Source organism: Zeus faber (genome assembly GCF_960531495.2).
Source record: "Zeus faber genome assembly, chromosome: 4".
Taxonomy (NCBI): Eukaryota; Metazoa; Chordata; class Actinopteri; order Zeiformes; family Zeidae; genus Zeus; species Zeus faber.
Window position 1 is genome coordinate 26,738,307 of NC_137191.1, and position 16,867 is coordinate 26,755,173.

The window sequence follows — 16,867 nt, forward strand, 5'->3', positions numbered from 1 at the left end:
AAAGAGTTTCAGAATTTGATATGAATCTTTTCTCCTCGTAACACTTGCCGTGCGTGGTGTTCCTTATATTTATTGCTTCTGTTTGCCCTCGTTTCTTTCAGCTTCCACCAGAACTCATCCATTTACAGTATAACAAAATGTATTTTCGGTGATGTACTTTTTTTTTTATAACCTGTGCTGTTAGCATGCTGGGCATGCAACATAGAGTGTTTGTATGCCATTGCATCTAGGACAGAGTTAACATAGAAGTGAGTTCAACTTCTCAACCTGCAATGCCACTTTTATTAATTTCTTATTCATCAAGAACTGCTGCAATAACTCTGTCCTGTAGACGACCTATGGGATGACAAGAGCACAGAGTTTTGTTAAACAAAACCGCCACCAATCCCCCTCTTTGTTTTGGTCTTTAAAAAATGAATCACTACTCCAAGAGGGGGAGAATTATCACAGGTGAGACAAATAAAGATAGAACCAAACAACATGTACATGAAAAAACATAAACATAGAAACATCAGATGACAACATGTATCGACAAAACAGAGTTAATTACTGTAAGTCCAGGAAAACTGGAACAGAAATTTGGCACGTGGCCTCTTCCTTTCATAGTTATGGCACTAAATCATGGAGGAAAGAAGAATGATGTAACCAAGATGGTCTTGGGGTGTGTTCAAAGCAGTAGCTGGGGGTGTAAGTCTGGCTGTGATGAGTCCCCCTGTGTGTGTGTGTGTGCGCGCGCTGCGCGCGTGCGCACGCGCACGCGCGCGTGTGTGTGTGTGTGTGTGTGTGTGTGTGTGTGTGTGTGTGTGTGTGTGTGTGTGTGTGTGTGTGTGTGTGTGTGTGTGTGTGTACAATGCAATGCAAACGCTCCCAATCCAACCCAAATCTACACAACGGTTAACAACCATCCTCCACATCTCCAACGCGTGTTAGGGCTGTGGAGATCCAGGTTAATCCCGGAGAGGGCCCGCCTCGAAATTGGCAATACTAGGGGTGCCCAGAGAAAACCAGAGGGGAAAGTGATGTCACCAGTCATCTCATCACAACCACAGGACGAACCCACCATACAAGTTCTAATTGAAAAGAAAGAACACACCTTTATAGTAGACACTGGTGCAACATACTCATGCATTGGGAAAAACGGCTCCAGTCTACCCCTTTCCAGTTCATCAGTCACGTTTTTCCCAATGCATGAGTATGTTTACATTTCGTCTGCGAAATGACGAAATGTAAACATACTCATGCATTGGGAAAAACGGCTCCAGTCTACCCCTCTCCAGTTCATCAGTCACGTTTTTCCCAATGCATGAGTATGTTTACATTTCGTCTGCGAAATGACGAAATGTAAACATACTCATGCATTGGGAAAAACGGCTCCAGTCTACCCCTCTCCAGTTCATCAGTCAGAACAATAGGCTTCTCTGGGACAACAAAAATGGTACCCCTCACATAGCCGGTCCCAATGCTGATCACAGGACGCACTTATAGTTGCACCTCTACTATACTCAGCCAACACTCCCATCAATCTGCTGGGAAGAGACATCCTGTGCCCCCTCAAAGCTAACATCATGTGCACAGCGGACGGGCTGTATGTAGACTTTACTGAAGATCCTCTGCAGACATGATGCCCCTGATAAACCAGTCTGAAACACTCCACTTGGAACAACCACTAGTGTATTGGCTATGACTGCGTCCACAAGATTCGGTGCTATGCCGACACTGGCGCATGTGGGAGCCAAACTAGGAAGAGCCACAACTGCCCCTACACTGCACGCTCCTATACCATGGACCTTAATGCCACACTGATTATGACACATGCTGGAAGGAGATGATCAACAGCAGACAGTACTCCATTGTCAGCCAGGACCTATACATCGGGCCCCAGGGTGCAGCAGCAGAAGCTGTAACACTACCACCACAACTACAAGAGTGGTTTCAAGTCCAGAACCCTACCTTCTAGTTAGTTCCGCTAATGATTGCAGAAGAATATGAGTCTCATGAACTAGGTCCAATGGTCAAAACAGCACTAGGGTGGGCTAGTGCTAGTGGGCTGGAAGCCCACTAGCAATAGGTACATCCATGTCTCTCCCCGCAACCAATACATCAAGATATCAGGGCAAGTTTATGACGTAGGACAGGCAGAGAGCGTCTTGATGAACGGGCACATTCCAGCAAGACAGCTTATGGCCTTGGAGCTTGAGATCCAGAGCCTGTACGCATAAAAATCGAAAAAGGAGCCAGGCTATCTCACCTGAAACAATGTCTTCTCAAACAACACGCCATTGAAGGGAGCCGTCCCAGGAAAACCTGAATCCCTGCAACACTCCAATTTTCCCACATTCTCATGATTATCGTTTGGTACATGACCTGAGGGCCGTTAACTCTGTTGTTGATGCCAAACCACCTGTTGTCCCTGACCCTCATATGCTGCTCTCTAACATTCTACCTCACACCAAATGGTACACTATGATTGATTCATGCTCAGCTTTTTTCAGTGTGCCAGTACATCCTGATTCACAGTATCTGTTTGTGTTCACCTCTCAGGGCTCCCAATACACATACACGAGGCTGCCACAAGGGCTTTTGGACCTACAGGACCTACAGGTTTCCAGTACGTAGACAATCTACTGATTTGCAGTTCCACAAATAAACAGTGTGAAAAAAGAGTACTGTTACAGTACTCACAGCACTAGGAACAAGGGGCCACAAAATCAGCAGAGATAAATTACAATTCTGTCAGCCTGAGGTAGCTATTTGGCGAGACAACTGCAGGGCAATAAGAGATTTTTTGAGAGATTAATTGCCCCATCACAAATAGAATAGGTAGTTAACGCCACGAAACCACCGACAGTGGGAGACATGCTCTCCTTCCTGGGCATGGTGGGGTACAGTCGGCCTTAGATTTGTGACTATGCCTTCAAAACAGCCCCATTACGCAGCCCCATTATTATTTAATTAGGGCAGCAGGACAAACAAGCAATAAAGCACCTTTACAGTGGACAGAGGAGGTTGATGGAGCCTTTTGGCACTGAAAAATGATATGCAGCCTGCCCCAGCACTTGGCAAACCCAGACTACTGCAAACCGTTTCACCTATATGTGGCATAACGTGCATGCTACACATGCGCAGTACTGACGCCGATAGGCAAACAACCACTAGCTCTTTACAGCACTAAGTTAGACAAAGTTGAATCAGGGTTGCTTCCATGCCACCAGGGACTGGCGGCAGCAGTTTTTGCATTCCAAACGTCCTCGTCCTTAACCACGGGCTACCCATTAACGTTGTATACATCCTACCAGTTACACGCGCTACTCTCAAGACCTTGGTTTGTGTTAACATAGGCCAGAAGGATGGGCTACTCAGTAATACATTCTGCCCCCGAGCTTACCCTTTGCCGCTGAAATTTTATCAGCCCAGCAACCAAAGTGGTGTTGCTTGTTGATGGCACACCCCACAACTGTGTCAGGGACACAGAAGTATTTTCAAGATTAAAGCTCTAACAAAAGCATGCGAGTTGCGGCTGTGCAAGCGCCTCAATGTATACACAGATTCAACGTATGCATACAGTGTAGTTTATGTTTGTGGCAATATTTGGAAACAGAGATGTTCCCGCAGAGCCGAGGGCATACTCATCATTCATGGGGACACCATCACTCAGCTGTTAGCGACCATCTACCTCCCTACCACGCTCGCTATCGTCAAATGCCAAGCACACCAGAAAACAAACACCATCATAGCCAAAGGTAAGAATGGCGCCGATGAGGCAGCCAGACATGCAGCATCACTTACTTCAACAGGACACCTACTGGTAGCTGAAGACCTGGCACTCATCATGACTCTGCCCTCCCTCATACAAGCCCAGAGCAGAGCTAGCTGTGTAGAAAAATCTGTGTGGATAAAAAGAGGGGTGAATACGCAACACGGACCTCAGAAAGGCTTGTGGTGGAGCAACTATGGCTATTTTCTGCTACCCATGTCACTGCTACCATTTGCCATTAGGAATGCGCACAGAGATCATTGCACAGAGGGGGAGGTTATAAGATGCCTCAAAGTTGTCTGGTGGTTGTTACGACCAGAGCTAGGAGGGACTCAAATGCATGACACAGAGGCAGCTGGTAAACAGGGTAAACAAAGGAGTTTTATTTGGAGTCACTGGTGTGACGGCGGGTGGGACCTGGTCGGGCTGGATAGGGCGGACGTGTCCTGGAAGATGGGACTACCTGACAGTGCGAGGCAGGACAGGGAACCAGGTTTGATGAAGCAGGACAGGAACGGCTTGAAGGTGGAGAGCAAAACAGGCAGGTTAGTATGGAGACTAAACACTTGAATTCTCAGACTCGGAGGAAGCAGGAGACGTACCAATTGAGGGAATTTAGCTGACGATCTGGCGATGAGTGGATTGAGGTCCAAGGAATAAATGTGACCCACCGCATACTTTAGGGTCATTTGGCGCCTTTCGGTTGTTTTTTTTGCATCATTTTAAGTGGAGAATCAGAGCTTCCAAACAAGGTGTCACTTGTGCAAATCAAGCAAATATTTTTAAAGCTATGACTTGTTAATGACAAGGGTGTGGCAAACTGTGATTCTGAGATAATCACCCTTAAAGTTTCCCCAAGACATGGTTCATTCAGCCAGCTCCCAGAATGCAAATGGGGTTGGTGGACAAACAAAGCCTCATGGCTAATTAACATACTGCTGAATGGGCCAATCACAAACAGCGTTAAACAGCGTAAACAACACACAGCTAATTTGTTTTTAAAAAAGCTTTTATTTAACAGTATGAATATACATGTTTTATTAAAATGGAATTATTTTGGAGTTTAAAAGTACAGACAACACAACAAAATGTAGAGTCCATCAATAATATGAGTCTCAGAAAATCTGAAATATGAAATCTGTCACAAACCTCAACGGACTTCATCACGTCATCAACTTCTTTCGTTGTATCAACAACGGGCGTATCGTCAGTCTCCTCCGGTGGTTCTTGAAAATATTCAGTTTTATCGTCACATTAAGGTTAAAATCCGCCGTTTGAAATGTTCTCCAAGTCTGGGATAATTTCAAATTCAGCAGCGCTGTCGTTCTCCGCATTGCTGTCGGAGCACTGACTATCATCACGGAAAAGGAAGTCCAGTACACGCTGCTAACACTGACTTTTCACACTGGTCAGATTAAGGTCCGAAATATGATTCAGAGCTTCCACCACCCGATTTGCGTTATCCATAACGAAACGGAGAAGAAAGTGTTCACAGACAAGTGAGACCGAAACGCCCCCGTGCTGCGCTTTAACTGTCTGTACACGGAAGTGACATAGGTGCGTGACGCGAAGGGTTCTTCTTCTACACCGTTTCACAACAATGGCTCTGTGTGTAAGTAAAAGAAGTACAATTTAAAGGTTGAATTCTATCAAAACAGTTTCACATGCGACTTCATATCGCATGGAATATGGATGAATGATCTTCACCTGGACGCTTGCATTAAAGGAAACAGTAGATTGGCGTTCTTCAGCGATGTTCAGCGTCTCGGGAAGTAAACTGCGTTTCCGTTTCCCGGTGTTGCTCTGGGAATGGTGCCAGTGAGCAGATAACAGTTCGCTCTGCACTCTTGGTTGGAAGGAGAAATATAGATTAGAAAGAATACAGAATTATTAAGTGCTAAATAAATAATGGATATTTTATATCCCGCTGTTGGGATATAATTATCAAAACCCCCTATTATAAAAAGAAATAGGAGAATGCTCCAAAAAATTGAATAAAAGAACAAAGAATAACCCTATGCCATGGCCAGTGGACGGAGCATTTGACATTGATGTGTGTGTGGAGATGGACATCCTGATAAAGAATCATAAGTCCAAGAAAAAAAACAAAAAGAGAGAGCAAAAAAGGAAAAGAGACATGTGATAACATTATTCAAAAGACAGGGAGACAAACTCAGAAGCACCACAGAAAAACATATGAGGGACATGATAGACAAAAAAACAAAAAACAAAGCCCCACCCTCTCCCTACTCAGCACAAAGAAAATAAGCCAAAAAGAAAATTAACCCTGTTTGGAGATTACGAATTATACTCAGAAAAACAAACAGGAAGTCTATACCCCTAGCGAAGAAGAGTTAAGGGAGCAATGTGGAAGTTTAGGGGGTAAACTGGAGGGAAATACATTTAATCTGAGGAAAAACTCGTAAAACACAGCCAAAAGTAATAAAATGGGGAGCAACAGGATAACACAGACATGTCAAGGAACAAATTTAGGTGGGAGAAGGATGAGAAGGTGATCTAAGTGACAGAGGATCAAGAAAGTGTGGAAGAAAAATATTTTGGAGAAGAAAAAGAGGACGTAAACGAGGAGAAAAAACAGTTGGAAATTCGACTCAGGAGAGGGAATTCAACAAAAGGCACAGCAAGGAAGGAATGACAAGATAAACAGAGAAGGGAGGAGGAAATGAGGCGGATGACAGGATCACTGCCAACATTAAATATGGGAGCAGAGGAAGTGGAATTAGAAAAAAGGAGTGGTTCATGGTGCATTGGTCCTGACGTGCCCACCCAGAGAGTCTGGCTTGCCTGCCTCAAAACACCAGCTCCCCCTGTTGGCGAAAGGACAAAATCTCAATTATATGCATGGGAGCCATGGATTTGGAAGGATTAGCTCAAGACATATGCAGCATTCTAGCAGGAGCCAGCCAGTGGATAACATCATCTGAAGATTGGACAGTAGGTGTACTACTGGCCATTGAAAGTGCTCCTGTGAAAAAAGCTGGAAATGGAAGAAATTTTACATGATTCCGGTTTGGGGAGCTATGTGGGCTCCCATGCAAATGACAGTGACATGTACAACCATCACCGTAATCACCTATAGGCAGGACTAAAAGCCAAGTACCCAAACAGTATCAATCCTGATGCCATTACCACCACCCCAATAAAAGACACTGAAAGCCCACACGCCAATGTCCATATCAGCAGGAGAGAGTGCAGAATTGCAGAATTAATCCACGGGAAAATGATGCACCTGGACAATATCAGCACCAACAACACCAAGGACAAGGACAATCAAGCCAATATTGGAACCAAAAACAGCAAAGACAAGGACTATCAAGCGTCCCGCAAACAGGCCCCACCAACCCCTGGCGGGGGCCGCAAGATGGATACTAGGGTGCCTTGAGGGTCCAAAAGGCGGTCATCAGTTTGCTATCACAACAATGAGCCCTGATGAAGAAATAATGCTGCAGGTTTGGTTGGCCATACAGGCTATGGCAGACACAGGAGTTGCATACACCTGTATGGGACCTAATGATGCCACGCACCTCCCCAGATCACGACAATTTGTCAAGACTAGAATTCTCAGGGATGACGCAGCTGATACCGACCTTCAGACCAGTTCCTTTAAGATACAAAGATAAGACTATCACCTTGCCTGTACTGATATCCGACCAAACACCTTTGAACCTCCTCGGAAGAGATGGTCTATGTAAACTGGGCTTTACCATTCTATGTACCCTTCAATAAATTCTGGTAGATACGCAGCATCCTATGAGAGGCATAATGGCTATTAGAAAACATAAAGAGGACATTGTGTATTGGTTGTGGAACATACATCAACAAATTGCTGAGGAAATACACAAATGGGACAGGTTTATACAAGCAAATCTCCCTCAAGCAGTACCACCCAGAAATCCTCTTCACTTCACCTTACAGTATATGTGACCCACCACAGCAAAAGCCACCGTCTCGCACATTTCTAAAATCCCCAGGAGCCGCCAAATAAGTTGTAAAAACCTTTCTTGAAGGAAAACGAGTTTTCCAGATTCGTGTTCCTTTGTGTTTTTATTTTTGTTAATCACTCAGCGTATTTTCAAAATTGAGTTTGATTTATAAATAATACAAAAATGTTTAACCCTGGGGTAAAATATTCCCGTTAGATTACATGGGGAAACGCAGTTCTCTTACAGAGACGCTGAATAACGCAGAATAATGCCGATCAATGGTTTCCTTTACAGCAACCGTCCAGGTGGCGAAAAAAAACAACAACTCAAAGGCAAATTTGTTCTTACTGTTCAATGGCAAAATGCCTACAACCATTTACTACAATACCCAGACGTCACAATATCCATCTGTAGGATTAAGAACCCAGTGGATAGCGTTCCGCTTCCAACGGATGGACAAGAACATGAATGTGTAGCGGAAGCAGAAGAATACGCGAAACTTAGGTCTGATTTACAAACTTACCCTTTAAATGATGCAAATAAGACTATATATGTGGACGGCTCCTGCTATAGAGAAGGAGACCATCTGTCAGCAGGATATGCTATTTTAAAAAGTAAAAATGACACTACAACAGTCTGGACAATGCCCAATCCCAATCAGGACAATGCCCACAGCCCTGCTCAGCGCAACTGGCAGAGCTTATTTCTCTGACCAAAGTGTGCGAGTTGTCAGAGGGACAAATTGTAAATATATACACAGATTCTGCATATGTACATGGGGTCTGCCACCTTTTTGGCACCACATGGAAAGCTTGGGGGTTCAAGAGGGCTGATGGTTCACCCATACAACACCATGACAAGTCAGGTAAATCCTTTATAACTAAAGGCAACAATGCAGCAGATTTTGCAGCTAAAAATGCAGTCACAAGCAATCCAAAGGCAATACTGGCCATACACTCGGCAGACCTGAAGGATCAGGTCATGGAAAAAGACTTCATCCTCCTACAAGAAGAAGCCTCAATAGCTGAAAAACATCTTTGGGAGCAATAAGGAGCAACACAGGATGACAAGGCCATATGGAGAATACCATATCGTGGTTTTGTTGTAGCCCTCGACGGTGTGCTTCCCTTGTTAATATATGATGCACATGGGCTAGCCCATTGTGCAAGGTGGGGGAGATATTAAGAAAAATAACGGAATGGAATTTTTGGGCTCCAAAATCACAAGAAGATGCAGTAATAACCAGATGCGAAACATGCCTAAAAAAGTAATACAGTGGTACCTCGACTTACGACTGCATCTACTTACGACTACTCCAAGATACGAGTTGCGATAGTCGCGAAAATCTTTATCGACTTGCGACCAACTGATCCAAGATACGACCGCGGAAATTTGCAGTTAGTGCATCGGCGGCCAGTCAGCAGTCAGTCAGCAGTCAGTCAGCAGTCAGTCAGCAGTCAGTCAGCGGGCGAACTACATTGTGTGTGCACGTAGTTTGTGGCTTATTGATATTTTTTTTCATAACTACTGTGTTTGTGCTGTGTATTTTTTTTATTTTCACCCTTCATGATTTCATAATTTATATGGGAAAAATTGCTTCGACATATGACTGTTTTAACATACGACCGTTCTTATAGAACAAATTACAGTCGTAAGTTGAGGTACCACTGTAACAGGAAAGGAGTAACTACTCTAATAGGACGCCTCCAATTGGTCACCTCCTCCATCACCATCTGGTATGCTGCTGCAACCACCAAGGACAAGGGCAGACTGCAGCTCTAATGTGGAAGTGATTGGCTACTATCTACCATCTCTCCAGGACCTGTACACCTCCAGGACCCTGAGGCATGCAGGTAAGATTGTGGCTGACCCCTCCTACCCCGGACACAAACTGTTTGAAACACTTCCCTCTGGCAGGATGCTGTGGTCCAACAAGGCCAACCTCTTGCCACAAGAACAGTTTCTTCTCATCTGCAACTGGCCTCATCAGCAAGGCCCGGGAACCCCCAATGAACCCCCATAGATACTGCAAGGTCCTGTACGCCTTAAATTCAATAGGTATGTCAGTGCATTACATTAACAAACATTCCTCATTCTTCTGGACTATTATCAGTGAACATTGCACATACTGTTAACACTTTAGACTGAACATTTGCACATTACTGCACAAACTGTACAGCTTTATTGAAAAAAAACCCTTTTATATTTTACATATTGTTTTACATTTATGTTTCATGTATGCACCAAACACCAAGACAAATTCCTTGTACGTGTAAACTAACTTGGCAATAAAGACTATTCTGATATCTCAGTCCCTGAAGGTCTGTTCAAACATATAACAAAGGATTTTGTAGATATGATCAAACCCATACAAAGGGAAAAGATACATGTTGGTAGTAGTGAACAGATTTAGCAGATGGGCAGAGGCAGTACCAGCCAAACATAAAAATGCAGATACAGTGGCTAAATTACTGTGCACAGAAGTTATACCAAGATTCGGTGCAAAAAGTGAAATACATTTTACAAAAATGAGGAATTAAGCAAAGCCTAGGCTGCGTTTATCACCCCCAGAGCCAGGGAATGGGGGGAACAAATTGCTAAAAATATGCACGCACACAGTAATGAACTTGGTAGATGCACTACCAATTGCTTTGATGTACAAGAAAAAACACCACATGAAATGAGGTGTAGGCTCTACAGTGGGGAAATGTAGATTTCCTCACTGTAGATTGGGGGGGCAGCGTTCGGTGTTCTACCGCCGTAGTCTTCCTCAATCATCTGTTCAAGACTAGTAAATCAGTCTTATCCAATCGCTGTATCCTTAGGAGTATTACTTCAGGTACGGTTTACTGCTCTATAATGAACGGTCACCACCTCCACTTGACCGGTGACTTGGCAAAACCATGAAATTCTCATCCGAGTCAGGTTGTTCATAGTCAAAACCTGACTATGAACTATGAACTAGGAGACACTTAAGGATTTACCTTCCATCAGGAATATCTGTTGTGGGATGAACGGAATCCATCAGGTGAGTTTTGTAACCATGAGTTGGAATGTTTTTGCATAAAATGTAACGCAGGTAAGCAAAGACGCCCTGAAGACTCCCTTCAGGCGTACTACCCACACATAGAGAACTGGAGAAACAGCAGCTTTGGATTCCCAAGTTCCAAGTCCGTGGGATTCTCAAGAACTGCATTGTATGGTATCACTACAACAGCAGGTCAGTGAGGACAGGGTGGACGGTCAGACGAGCACTATCCCCCGGGGGTCAGTTTTTATGGATGTGGCAAGGCCCTTGGGGGTCAATGGTAAGATAGGTGAAAAGTAATTATTGATGCTCGTAGACTCTATGAAACTCTCTCTAGACTCTCTCTAGAAATTACAATTTTGAAAATAAAATTCTAAATAAATGTGGCGGACAAAGGGGCGTAGTCAAGCACCGGCTGCGGACGACAGAAAGACTCCGGGGCGCCTTTTACTCAGCGCCCTGCCCCTCCCGGGTCTCTGCTCAGGCGCCACTTGTGGGAGTCTCTGCCCACAGGTGAGGGTTTAGGGAGGGAGACGGAGTCTTTCTGGCCCTGGTGCGCTGACATGGCAAGAGTTTTATTGTTCGTTTCAATATGCGGCACGCAGGCCACAATTATATATATCACTGAGGATTATTATAATAATTATGGATAATAATGATCCTCTTGGGCGCAGGAGGAACGGCGGTCCACTGCTGGGCTGCTTACGAGCATGTGCGCCGATCCCCTCTGTAAGACAGACAAACAGTAAGAAAACTCCCTGCCTCCAGTCGGACCAATCAGCTGAACACAAGTGGACAGAGATGGAAAAAACTTCAATATGTATGTGACAAATAATCTCTTGAACTTGAACTTGAACTTGAACCTGAAGACCAACTGATTCTTAAAACTTGGAACGAGCTTCCCGTCACAAACCACACAATGCAGCGTGTGAGTACTGCCGTATTGACCATGTTTGGCTCTACAGACGCATGTGAGCAGTCTTTCTCGCATCTGAGAAACATTAAGAGCAACCTATGCTCACGTTTAACTGATGGAAGCCTCAACACCTGCATGAAGCTTAACCTCACTACGTATGAACCAGACTACAAGGCCATCAGCAAAACCATGCAGCACCACAAGTCGCATTAATGGTAAAAAGTATTTCATTTATTATTGGTTAGCTACAGTATAACAACAATATTTTTAAGAAGAATAAAGAGAATTTATTATATATAGCGCTTTTTTAAGTACTCAGAGATGTGTTATACGTTAAAAATGTATGCCTTACTTAAAAAATGCATGCATTAAGTTGCATTCAATTTTATTAAATATTATATGGCTCACAAGGAAATACATTTAGAAATATTTGGCTTTTATGGCTCTCCCAGCCAAAAAGGTTCCGGACCCCTGTTGTAGACTCAGTGGCAGTGGCAAGTTTTGCGAGTGTTTTTGCCGAGAAATCTGTCCAAGGAGTGGAGCAGTTGAAACCAGTTTTTAGCTAGGGGAAACTAGGAACCCGAAATGGCCACAAGAGCGCAATACCTACCACCTTTGGTCAGAGTGGCCACTGTTACAGGGGCGGTAATTTAAGAGAGAGGAGCGAATGAGGTCTGGGCAGGCAGAGCTCGGGAAAAGTTTGAATAAACAAAAAAGGGCTTTCTCACAGATGGGGAAAGAAACGCTGGGGGGGAATCTTGTAGTTGTAAGATGTATATATTACAACTATACAGTACATGGATTTAGAGAGAGCGATAGAGATATTTTACCTATTTTGCCATATTATGGCAATAATAGGTAAAATAAGCTCTCCTTAAATGCAGTATTATTTAGCCGTAGAAGTATTGTCTGCATTTCGTTGTTTTGGAAAATTACGTGCCATTATGTTATTCTGAGTAGCCTAGTGTTTTAACATTATTATTTTTATGATATATATATTTTTTTTGGTTGTTTTTTTTTTTTCTGGTGGAAGAAAAATAAAAACAACACCAACCAACTGCCTCCATGACTCCTTCTCCCACAACTTGGCCCAATCATTACACGTGGTGTCGGAAGCAAAGATAAACCAGAGGATTCCTCCAAAGATGAGAAAACAGTAGTCAACAGAGCCTGGAGTGGAAGATGCCACAGGAGGGGCTGAGGAGTATGGTTTCGGGTGAGAAATAAAACCTTATAATAAAATAATGAAACAGACTATCCTGGATATACAATCCAGAAGTACTGTATGCTGGACAACCTCATCTTTCCTGGGATCCCAGAGAACCACACAGAGTCTCCAGAAAACATGGTGAAAGGCTTCCTCCACACCGCCCTGAAACTCCCCACAGACACCGTGAAGCTCCTCTGGGGGAGAGCTGCATGAGTCCTGCTGGAAGCAACAAGTGCTAGGACCCAACAGCCCAGGGCTTAGCTTTGGTTTGATATTTTCTTTGTCTTGGAAAATTAAGTGCCATTATGTTATTCTGAGTTTCCTAGTGTTATTATTATCATCATCATCATCATCATCATCATCATTATTATTATAATTATTATTATTATTATATTTTTCTTTGGTTGTTTTTGTTTCTGGTGGAAGAAAAATAAATTGACAACTGCCTCCGTGACGTCTTCTCCCACCACTTGGCCTAATCCTTACATGGTGTATTGGAAGCCTACTGTAGATGTCTATACGTCTGTGCTATGCCGGCTCAAGCACCTCGTCAGTGAGACCCAATGGGCAATCAAGGGGGCGAGAATCAAGCGAGACCAATGCTGGTGCCAATGGGATTGAGAGAAACAAGTCTCATTTTACCATTTCCAACTAGGCATCAGTGCGGCTTTATCTGGTAGAGGTAGCCCAGGAAGAGGGGAGACAAAAAAATTAATCTTCTGTATAGCGTGACTACTCTTGATGCCTGGGGGCACCAAGGAGAGTCATGGAGGAGAAAAGAGTGACCAGGACCATCACGGCAGAAGACTGGCAGCGAGAGTCAGCCGGCAGATCCTGGGGTCACATGTATCTAAAGCACAGACCCCTATTCGCCCAGAAGAAACGCAAATTTAAGATATCTAACACTCGTACCAAAAGGTTCAACCAAACCTGTTGTTTAGTTCAGAGAAAGAGAGTTACCCTCCACGGCTGCCAGAATATGGCACCGTACCTGCGCTGGCGGAATTGATACAGCGGTGGAATGGGCCTGAAAAAATAGGCTCCCACATAGTGAGCTGGGGGTATAATCTCACCTCCCTCAAAGTGTTGAATAACGAGACCCTGAACACCTGGATAAAGATGCTGTTCGAAGTATCAGAGCATGATGTCCTGGAGGGAGTTCAGCCCCAAGGGAATTAACTGATAGTATTCTTTCTCAATTTCATCTACGTAGAGAGGAGGTCTCATGAAGACAAACTCATTTTACCTTTTTAGCTTCCGCGCAACCTACACAGAAATCAAGTTCCTCCTTTTAAATCAAGTTTTCTGTTTTTATATCTAATCTGCATCTCCAAGAGGGGCGAGCGTTGGTTATGGAGAACTTATCTGGTCTAGAAGGCCTGTTGAGAGAATCACAGGGGCAGGGGCACCAGGGAGGTGTATTCCAGTAGTGATGTTATATCAACAATCTTTCTATAATTTTCCACGATTTCAAATGCAATGATTAGATAACAAGTGATTCATGGTAGTGATTAACACATATAGGAATGAATGATTAAAGATAGTGACTTAATGATTACAAGTATAAATATAGCTGCAGGCAGCATGGTAGTTGGCCATTCATTAAAGTTCAATGGAGCAGTACGCTTTGGCACTCAGATATTGTGTGTTTTGTGACTGCGGAAGTTGTTCCGGCCTGGTTTTCTTCACTGCAACTAACGACGGTTATCATTTTGAAGTAGGGCTGCATTTGTATGGCTGAAATTATAATCACATTTTATTTTTTCAAACCGATTTTAACAGAGAATGATAAAAATAAAGTCTTCCTTGCAATCCAAACTTGGTAGTGACTTTATGAAAAAAAAAAAAAGCTAGAGGACATTTATCAGGTCAAGATCTAAGTGGATTGAAGGAGAGAAAAACTCTGTATACTTCTATAGAATGGAAAAAGATGAATTCTATCAACTCTTATGGTTAATGAGGATGGATGCAACATTTCCACATTCTTATTTATTTTGGCAGCAGAAAAGTTGGCAATTCTGATAAAAGTTCTTATATTGTCAAACCAAATGTTTTTTGATGAACAAATAGTTATAAGCCACTGCATTGAATGAATAGAATGAAACATAAAAGGCACCATGTGTAACAGGGAGACACTGTTCTCCACTCTCATACCCCTCCCCCATTTGAAAAAAAAAATCAGGCCCATTACGAAATAGGAAATAACTGTGAGTGAAAATTATTACCCAGAAAATTGTAATTGCTCACAGAAAGACGTCAACGCTTTTCAGATTTCATGCAATCATAACCCATCGGAACATTGGATACACAGAAAGGTGTCACCACTAAAATTAAGAAACTTCGCTTAGCTTCCTAAGCTTCCATAACTATGGAATTATGGCCCCACACGAGACAAACCCTCAACTTTCCATCACTGTGGTTGAAGCTCTATTTCCACAGACAACACGGTGAGTTATAACAATAAGGTTTGTTTTAGAGCCAAAACTAGACGGTTGTTTTAAAGTAATTTCATGTACATGCAGCCAGTTAAACGTAAAGTCTTTCCATAATAAGTCAGATTCAATAACAAATAATGTAATAATAATAATAAGGATAATAAGTTAATGTCCAATAAATTATTTCTGTATTACATTACAGGCAATTCATGTATTAAACTGAGTTCTTATTGTTGATTATTAGCGCAATAAGTGCAATAAAGTATAAATTGAAAGTAACATGTATTTATTGTGTTTGTTATATAAAATAATTACCAAGTTTGTTTATTCTTGTTCCAGATGCCAAAAAGTAGCCAAAAGTCTTTGGCAATAAAGAAACAATTGTCCAAACACCTGCCTTAGAGGTCAGTCACACTGTTCTAAAAAAAAATACAACAGAAAAAGACTGAAAAACATTTTTTTTTTGGAATTACTTTAGATTGCTGTAATATTTTCTCCCAATTTCCCAATGCACTCTACTTTATAAATACTATAGGTTTTGACCAAAATTTACAATTGAAGTTTTAAACATTTTGTAATTAGTGTCAATATAAAAAGATGTGTTTTACAGAATCTCGAGAAAACGTAATAGCTATAATGTACAAATGGCTTTTGTCGCAGAATTCACCGATTACGTCAGACTACACAGGATAAAGATGACATTTATGGCTGGACAATTAAAATATTGTCCTACACGACAAATTTGGGTCCGGATCAGGCTGAATTTGTGTAGTTTGATGCTGGATGAAAATGTGCTAAATGCAATACGTATGTACGTAACACCACTAAAATGGACCCTGTGTATTGCTGCCTGCAGCTATAGTATTATTGGCCTTTTATGCTCCAATGCAACAAGTGTGTAAATGTTTTTGATGTTTAGGTGTGGTTCATTTGATAAAGGCGTGTGTGTCTCAGTGATCGTGACCCGTTTGATTGGCGTATATATTAGGGGAAATACAGATTGTATTTAGGGTATAGTAACTCTTTATATTTAGGGTAAAGGATGCGTGTGGTAATACTTGTTTCAATCCATCCTTATTCATTACCTGCTTTTCCTCTGCATGTTTGCGTGTGTGTGTGTGTTTGTGTGTGTGTGTGTGTGTGGGAGTAAGGGAGTCTCTGCCAGAAGGCAGTTAGTGATGAAAAGTTAAGTTCCTTTCAGATTTGTTTCTTGATGAGTGAGTCGATAAACAGAGTCGTCATTTAATTCTGTCACAATTTTTTTTTTTGGTGGAATGCAAAGTGTAAATCAGTCACATTCAGTATGAATTATACCAAATGCCTCTTAATGTTTTCACACATTAATTTAATCCCGCGTGCTCTCTCGCTCGCCCACTCACTGAATCAAAACTTAAGGAACTTAATGGGCACGTAGCCAGGCTGTGTGAGGCACATGCGTGACTTGTGAAATCAAGAGTCGAGACTCGTGAATGCCTGTGTGCTTGGCTGCAGTCACCAAGTCGCGAACCAAACAAACAAGGTAGGTATATGTTTAGGTATATGAGACAGAAGAGGGGGCATGGTCAAGCATTGTGCTGGAG